This window comes from Phaenicophaeus curvirostris, chromosome Z, assembly GCF_032191515.1.
Source record: "Phaenicophaeus curvirostris isolate KB17595 chromosome Z, BPBGC_Pcur_1.0, whole genome shotgun sequence".
Lineage (NCBI taxonomy): Eukaryota > Metazoa > Chordata > Aves > Cuculiformes > Cuculidae > Phaenicophaeus > Phaenicophaeus curvirostris.
In genome coordinates, this window is record NC_091431.1 from 14,590,153 (window position 1) to 14,599,459 (window position 9,307).

At 35.9% G+C, this 9,307-nt stretch overlaps 1 long non-coding RNA gene across 1 annotated transcript; it reads right to left on the minus strand.

Moving 5' to 3' along the window:
- Positions 1 to 7,875: 7,875 nt before the first annotated feature.
- LOC138733429 (uncharacterized) lies at positions 7,876 to 8,542 on the minus strand. The gene is made up of 3 exons (XR_011339414.1): positions 8,398 to 8,542; positions 8,210 to 8,284; positions 7,876 to 7,900 (listed from the first exon to the last, which is right to left on the minus strand). It is a non-coding gene; the product is annotated as an uncharacterized lncRNA (long non-coding RNA).
- Positions 8,543 to 9,307: the final 765 nt, after the last annotated feature.

Genomic DNA, 9,307 nt, shown 5'->3' on the forward strand with positions numbered 1-9,307 from the left:
GTTAGTTTAATAAGAATTCTGTCTTCTGACAACTAAAACAGAATCACAAAATCACTAGGTTGGAAAAGACCCACTGGATCATCAAGTACAACCACTCCTATCAAACACTAAACCATGCCCCTCAGCACCTCATCCACCTGTCTTTTAAACACCTCCAGGGAAGGTGACACAATCACCTCCCTGGGGAGCCTGTTCCAGTGTCCAATGACCCTTCTGGTGAAAAATCTTTTCCTGATGTCAAGCCTGAACCTCCCCTGGCGGAGCTTGAGGCCATTCCCTCTTGTCCTGTCCCCTGTCACTTGGGAGAAGAGGCCACCTCCCCGCTCTCCACAACCTCTTTGAGGGTAGTTGTAGAGAGCAATATGGTTTCCCCTCCACTTCCTCTTCTCAAGCCTAAACAACCCCAGCTCTCTCAGCCGCTCCTCGTAAGACTTGATCTCCAGCCCCTTCACCAGCTTTGTTGCTCTTCTCTGGACTCGCTCCAGATCCTCAACATCCTTCTTGTGGTGAGGGGCCCAGAACTGAACACAGGATTCGAGGAGCGGTCTCACCAGTGCTGAGTACAGAGGCAGAATAATCTCCCTGGACCTGCTGGTCACGCCATTTCTGATACAAGCCAAGAAGCCATTGGAAAACAGTCAAGTCTTCAGCCATCAAGAAATGTCCTCAAAAGCAGTGAGTCATTCACAGACAAACTGGAAGTTTTCATTATTACTGGGTAAACCAGCACAAAATATATGTTTGACAGGTAATTTTTTACTACTGTGAATTTCACAAGCTTCTTTTAGACCTCTGTCAGAAGACCCTTTGAAACACAAATGCATTATGTTCTCATTTTTCATTTATTTCTAGTACTTCAGCAGCTCTTTATGTTTCTGCCTGGTCTTATAAGGCTAAAACCACTCACTGCTGGTAGATTAAGATGGATAGATTGTATTTTCTGCCTTAAGGTATGAAGGTTTCTTGTTCTTTTTTCTTGGGAAGAAAGAGGATAGTTGCCATTAGAAAGCATAATTTGAGTATTACTTCTGCAGGTTCAGTTTTCTATGGGTTTTATCATTTAACCAAATCATCTGAGTAGAGGACCCCCTATTGTTTAACACATTCCCATTTAAGACATGGAGCTAAGAGACAGTTACTCTCTCTCCTTCTATAAAAACTTATTAATTGTTGAATACATTGCAAAAGATATTCTTATCAGAGCTCTGAATACTCTTGGTGCTTCTTGCTTTTTAAAAAGGGAGTGAGATGTGTGCATGTTCAGGTGGATGCTGAGGGGCATGGTTTAGTAATTGATAGGAATGGTTGGACTCAACGATCCTGTGGGTCTTTTCCAACCTAGTGATTCTGTACAGATGGATGGATGTATACAGGGAAATGATATTTTTGATCAGTTCCTGTACAGAGGAACCCTACTTACCGGAGAAATTCACAGGTAAATACACTATGAGAAATTATAGTTTAGAGTTTCTCCCAATCCCTTCACTTCGAGTGAATCCCCACTACATAAAATACTCATGTTTTAAATCGGAAAGAAGTTAACAAAAATGTAGAATGGTGTTAGAGATGGGTGATTGGGTGATTAGAGTGCTTGTTTGAGGGGAGATATCTAGGTTCTTATTGTAGTAACTTCTAAAGGCATAAAAATGAATTGCCTTTCAATGATAAAATTACACATTAAAATATATTTAACCTGAAATTTCCTCAGGCACATGTGCATCAGGGTTCAAATCACCCCAAACAGAATAGGGTATTGAACAAATATTCCTATTTGAGTGTCAGTCATTATAATACAGAATTTAAAAGCACTGACTGATGTTATAGCCTTCTTACTTTGCAAATTCTTCTCACAGTTCGTTTCAGCTGCTTTGCTTTCAATATAGATTTGTGAAATGAAAATGAAATATTTTGCTTCAAGCTGAAAGGCAAAAATGAAAGTTGTGAACAACTCTCTATTTTGAACATAATTCTTTACCCCTAAATGGGGTGGCAATGAGGGCCGCATACTGAAACCTTTTGGGTTTTTTCCCTTTGTGCAGTCTAGGACAAACATTGTTGATTTGCTGTCTCCTTCATTTAACTTGGATTGCATTGTCAGAAATATGTGTAACACTAGTGATATTTAACTGTTGCTGGCAGATTTTAGTTCAATAGTTCAGTAATAATTCCTCCAATACTCAGCAGGCATGCATAAGAAAGAGTCATGATTCTCCATTGCTCTGTATCCACATAAAGATCTCACCGATCTTGTGCAGGACAAGTATCTACTAGCACTTGACTGCAATAAGTTCCCCGTTTCATTTTTCCCTATTCTCACTGTCCTCTGAGGAGAGATGTTTAATGATGACACGAATACAGAGTGGTCTGAAAGATGTGCTTATTCACGGAGTAAATAACTTCCTTCAGAAACCACAAAATCTTAACTATATTGTTCACTGCTCTGGAAATTAACACATTTCAGACCTAGTCTGCAGGTCTTTATGTACTATGTATTGCACCTGAAGTATACTTTCACCATCTTACTCTTAAAACTTTATTTTAGTTCCTTTCAGTACAATCCTCTTCTAGTCACTCTAAAATGTTATTAGGTATGACTAAGGCTGATTTTTTATCTGTATTATATAAAAATAACTGCTATGAAATGAAAAACTTCTAAGGGTTCTTACATTTATTTCCTTAGTTAAGGATTATTGTTTTTATCACTTTTCTATCTTTAAACAAGTAGAATATAAATAATTTGAGAAAGTCAAGCAAGTGAACTTGACATATAGTAACTTACTATGTGCTTCTAATTTTTCTCCAATTTCTAAATAATTTCATAATTTTTACTTCAATTAGTGTCGGTACATAAAAAGATATTTTCTTGTAATTAAAATATAATTATTACTCAAGTGAAATTTTTGCAAAGAAAACATCTCCTTCCATCAAAAGTGACATATTCAATTCCCTAAGGGAAACAAATTAAGTAAATAAAAGCCCCAGGCCATTTTGCTGACAGCTATTGAGAAAACGAAATACTCAGGTTTTGGTTTTAATGGCCGAAAATCTTCCAGACAAAAGAAGGCTCCCTCTCCCTGTTCAGCCTTCAAATAGTTCAACAATACCTAGCTGAAATTAACCTATCCATAATTTTCCTCTGATTTTTTTTAAAAATATAAAAAAACATATAATTGATAAAACAAAAAAATTGTATTTTGTCTTGCAGGCTGGGATGGTGGAAGGTATGGCAAACCCTCATCTTATAAATCATGGTGATTTGGAGAAATCACATCATATTATGCACTCTTCAGCAAAACCACAGGAAAACTATCTATCCAGTCCTAAGCTACCACCTTCTGGGACAAAAAAAGTTGCTATTTGGAATAAATTTACACTCACATGTTTCTTATGTCTCTATAGTAGTAGATAGTAGGTACTTTTGTCTGGAAACAAACTATACTAAAAGAGAAAGCGTATAACAGGCATATTCCTTTGACAGATAAAACAATGATCAGGCACAGAATCCGGTTTGTAAACCTTGCTTTTTAAAGTTTATATACTGGTACTTCAAAAAAAAAAACAAAAAACAAATAAAGAACAAGCTATCACTAGTGGCACTTTATCTTCTTTCCATTTTCAGGTACCAGCAGTCTGAAGGTATTTATGTTCTATCTGTGTGGAACAGCATTAAAAGGCTAATGTAATATTCCTCTAATAACTACATCCTCAAATTAAAACTGCAGTAATGTCTTTCCATAAACCCCCTCATACTATCACTTACTAAAGTATTACTTGTACAGATAGTAGCTATTACAATATATGCCTTTGTGGATTTCTTGATTTTCCAAGATGCCATGGTACATTGCATAGTGACAAATGTCCTGACTACATATTTTACCTCCTCATTGAAATGGCCAGTGCATCTCTCCTACACACCAGTAACAATGCATCTGCAAAATATCTCATAATGTTATTTGAAGCTAAGGGAATGGTCCTGCTGTGTTCCCATTCATGAGCGCACCAGACCAGCCTGATTAAAAGGGCAAGCCCTTCAACAAGTAAATGCCACTAGTCCCAGGCTGAAGGAATCTGTTGAGATGCTAAATTTAAAAAAAACTATCCAGGCAATACAAATGCATCTCAGTGGGGTGATTTCAATGTTATTCTGTTTAAATATGTCTTTTGCAGACATAAATGTACAGGCTTTTGAAGGAGTATAATCCTTTAGATGTTTATTTTTAAAAGGACTGTGAATACATCTCTTGGGCTTGCTTTTGATGAAGTAAAATCCATTAAAAATACACTGACTCATAATTCTGTAGATAGTGTATTCTCTAGCTCTAGGCAAAATGTTACAAACATCTGCTTCAATGTATCTACTGTAAATCATCAGTCTTCTGATGTTGTAGTTATTACTGTATTTTGAAATGGCTCTGATTGGAAGAATACTTTGTGATAATTAAAAATAGCTCATGTATACCTGGGTTTTGGGTTTTTTTTCAAAGAATTATTACAGTTATGAGAATATACTTGACAGATATACGTATTTCCAATGTTTATAGGTAAGAACTATTTACTATTATACATTCAGGAAAATACCTAGGACAGAATTGTTCAGATACCAGGCTGTGCTGTCCTCAGTAAAAATTTCAAGGTTTACCTTCATTTGCCAGTTCTTTGGGCAGAGAAACACACATTCTGCCATAACAGACCAGGTAATTCCTTCTGTAGACAAGACAACATATCCCTGTGAAAATGACTAAAGACTGCCTATTCTCAAAATCCTTCCAGTGCATTTAATGTAATATTTAACAATTCAGTAATCAAAGCACGACAACTAAATCAAGAGTTGTTTTTGCACCCACTCTCCATCCATTCCTCATACACAAACCAAAGTGCGAAATGCTGATTACCTTTTGCTAGGTAAATGGGTAATGTATCCAAGTATGTATCTGGACATCATCTGGATCAATTTTACTAATGGTACAAACCAAAACTGCTGTTTGGAAGAATAGCCAGTTAGGGAAAAGAAGGATTGTAAATGTCTACCCAAACTTTGTGAGCCATGCACAGTCCTACTACGTAAATTTTAAGTAGAAATAATTACATGGAATACAAAGTTCCTGACAAGTTATATTTATTTTTCATTCCTTCCTTATTTCCATTAAAATCACTGCAAAACAATAGATACTGAATTACTAAGCCATTTAACTAATATTTGGGGGAACAGCATCACAACACATTTATTATACAGTACATCACACCAAAGCTGTGACAAGGCCTACAAAGCACGTAGTAAAGTGCACACCAACTTCTGGAGCTGTTTTTACATTCACTGGTTCACAGTAAACCTACAAACAGACTCAAGGAAGGGAGAGGGTATATTCAGGTTTTACATTCTCAGTCTCTTCACCACACTGTAGAACACACAGAAGTGATGTAGCATTTGGTTTAAGAACAAAACAAAGAAGAAATCTTATTCTGCCCCAGAAAAGAAATACACTTAGGAATCCGTTTAAATCTCAGGTGTCTCTTTTTTACGCACACACTTTATACAAACCACAAAATGTTAGCAAATGCCCTGACAGTTACTTAAATGAAAAAAAAAAAAGGCAAAAAGGCTGTGCCTTTGTTTAAGAATCTTCATGTGAAACTTTCAGAGAAGTCGATGGTTTTAGGCCTGAATCCTATAGGACTTCTGTTCTAAAGAGAAACCCTAATAACAGATGTTCTCTTGATAAGTTCATATATCACCCTTTTATAAAAAATTACCAAATTTCCAGTAAAGCCGCCTGTTTGATTCTTCTTAACATACAAAGAAGGCTTTTATTTAGTTCTTTATTCTTAATGTGTCAACCATTAAGATGTAGATTTTTTTGTTCCAATGTTTATTGCTGGTTTAGAAAGCAAAAAAGAAAAATGCCACTATTACTAGGGCAAGTGCTCCCAACTAACTACAGTCTCCTGAGTTCATATATGCTATCTTGACTTTTGGTGACTCTTTTTCCGGGAAATGCTGTAGAGATTAAAAGTACCAGTGATCTGATAAGATCAAAAAACATTTTCTATGATAACTCAAACTCAGCATTTCATGATGCCTTCAAATACAATATTGGCAGAGATTAATTAATAGAATCTACCCTTCACTATTTTCAAAGAACATACAGCATATTCTTAAACTGAGGGCTGAGAGGGAGGATTTATTTTATGGCACTCAGTCACAGAGCTCTGATAAAAATCAGAAAGTGGCCTGCAGCCACATCTTCCCATTTGGGATTCAGCCTTCAAGGACAGATAAAAAGTTTAAGAAGTGATTGCCTATCAGCAAGAGACAAGACAAAAGTTCTCAGGTATCTTGCAAATACACAGGTGCCTTACCCACTCCTTTACTCAAGTCAGTTAAGGACTCCAATAAACTTCCTCAGAAATTACTTACTATTTTTTTCTGAAGCAGTTGATAATACATGTCTCTGCTTAGATATAATTACCGACTAATGCACTATACAACTAAGATCCCTGTGTCAAATTTACTAAAATCGCCATTATTATAGTGGCAATTTATTATAATCTATTCACACCCACACAAATACATATGCTGTAACTCACAGAGAAAAAAAAAAGAAACAAGAAGAAAAAAAAAACGTAAGAGTGTCATATTCCATACAAAAATCCTGCCCCTAACAAAAAAAGGCAGTTTTTAAACACTTCAGAAGTTTTGCCATAAACATGTAAGCTCTTACTTCTTATAACTGTACGTATTTATTATACAGTGCAATTTACTAAGACTACAATTCATGGGTAGTGCTTCATAATTTAGAGTTAATACTGGATGTTTCTGATGAGATAAACCTTTTTAAAAGCTTTGCTGTATGACTGTGACTGCTCAGAATTTTCTGAAAATCCAGCTTCAGAATTGCAAATCTTTCCTCTCTTCAAAAATTACTATTAAGTGCACTACATCTGCATTACTTAAAATGTATTTCCAAACCAGTGGAAGCTGAGTAAAACACATTTATCAAAATTGGTAGCTATTTGGTTTAAAAACTCCTACCAATTAATGTTGCTATGATGTATTGATTTCTCACTCAGTGGTTAATAAGGGCATGTAGAGCAGTAGGAGTCTGGATGGTTGTAAAAGACAGAAAAATTCTAATTGGGTAAAAAAATACAGATTTCTACACTGTCAAAATAGTATTTCCATTTAGCCTCACCATTCACTAATATATGACCTCAGAAAATTAAGAAAAATGGCATACCTTTGCAGTAGAAATGGCTTCTAAGTACTAACTGTACTATTAAAAAAAATAAACTTTTAGATAAGTAAAAGACTGTGTGAAGATAATAAATTATATTCTTAAAATTATAAGCATCTTTTATCAGGTACATGCTCAGTACAGAACTCTAGTACAAAAGTCTGAATATTTATGGGCGCTCCTATATAACAAATATTAAAAGTGATTAACCTGTATTTTGAAAAAGTTTAATAACTGAAGAAGTCATTCCTCTTGTTTTATACCACCAACATACTCAGAGTTTCCAGATGAGTTTTGGATATGTCCTGAACGAACAGAAATTCAGGAGAAATGATAGACTCAAAAGATCAAAGAAGTACTGGATTTATTCACGGCAAATTCCCCATGATGGCACTTCCATCTCATATGCCTCTTTTGAATATATTTATCTCTCACCTAAATGGAAGCATCTGAAAGCGTCTGCCTTTTCCAAATATATTTCCGAAGTAAGTTGTACTCAGAAACTCTACATTTTAAGTACAAGCATCTCAATGACTGTTCTACACAAGTCTGTAATCACCCGCATACCTCATCCGAGGGCTCCAAGGAGTTTAATCTTGATAAATACTTAAAGCATGCAGAAAACAGTAGGAGGAGGACCTTTCCCTTTTCATTCAGTAGCGTAGCCTCTGGGCCAGAAAGAAAACACAAGTTCTCTTCTGCCTCAAGCAATTTACAGCTACCTAGTTCCATCTCCCAGTTGCCCCAGCCATCAGCCAATAGCACATTCTAGCATTGAGATACTGAGAAAAGTTGGAAAATGGCTTTGTCAGAAGAGTGAGACCTAAGACACACTTTTCCAGTGGTCAGCTGGGACAGTTACTTCATCAGCCTCAGCTGCTGAGCATCTAGTGCTTAGGAACTGAATTATTTCACAGATCTCTCTACTAGCTAAACCTAAGCCATGAATTCTCCCGTAGCAGCTATGTGATTCTCACCTTATGTGCTTTTGTGGATTTAGTCACCACTGCTGCCAGTTCAGACCTAAGCTTCTGTAACTGAGCAGTTGCCACCTATTAAAAACGTCCAGTAAGTATATATGCCAAGCCTCTAAGTGAAGACTTTCAATAGCACAGGTATTCTCTCATTGTAGTTTATCCTCTCTATTTTCCTCATTTGCCATTACCTTAATTTTCCTTCTAACCACTCCTCCACTTGTTTATTCACTGAAGGGCTCATCTTCCATGATTCATCGTCCTTTTCAACCTTCCTTTTAAAATTCTCCTTTTGCCTCGTTTTTCAATAATACTAAAACTGAAATAGAAAATGACAGATCGTGTACATCTTATTTCTGTGCTGTCTTAGAAAATGTATGAACTGACTGCCCAGAAAAACAAATAGAAATGCTGATGAACTTATGATTATAAATGAAAAAGTTTAATAAGGCTAAACAATAGCAAAATATTCAGCATTTCTCAAATTTTTTTTTTTATTTCTGCTCTTTCTGATAGATACTTTTGATGGAACACCAGCATGTTTAGCCTGATCCTCATCAAAAAAAGTATGTTTAAATAAATGTTAGAGATTCCACAGCAAAATAGTGGTGAATAAAATACAAATATAAAAACTCAAATCCAGCGTCAGGGGTGACAAGTAGAAAGGATGTTACAGCAGTTGAGAGAATCTGTATATTTCTTAGAGAATAACTTAATAAATCCTCTAAATTGCAAGAAGCACTAGGCATAATGTTACAAAGTCCCACAGAGAATCTTTAAGGAATTCCTAATGCAGAAATAATATGCATTAACCAAGATGAAGATTTAAAGAGCTGCGGATAAGAAAAGAACCTTAGTGCCCGGAAGTGAGTATAAGATTCACTATAAAAGTAATTAAAGGCCTACCTCTTTGCCACCTGAATGTGGTGCCCTATGTAGCGGAAATATCTTGCTCCTTAGGATGTCAGAAACCACAGAAGATGCTGCACTTCTGACTTTGGTATGACAGGGAGAAACTGATATAAGCCAAAGACAATTTGCTAACAGGATTCAGTAAGGGTATTTCAGTAATAATCTTCTGAAATACAGAAAGAAATAAAA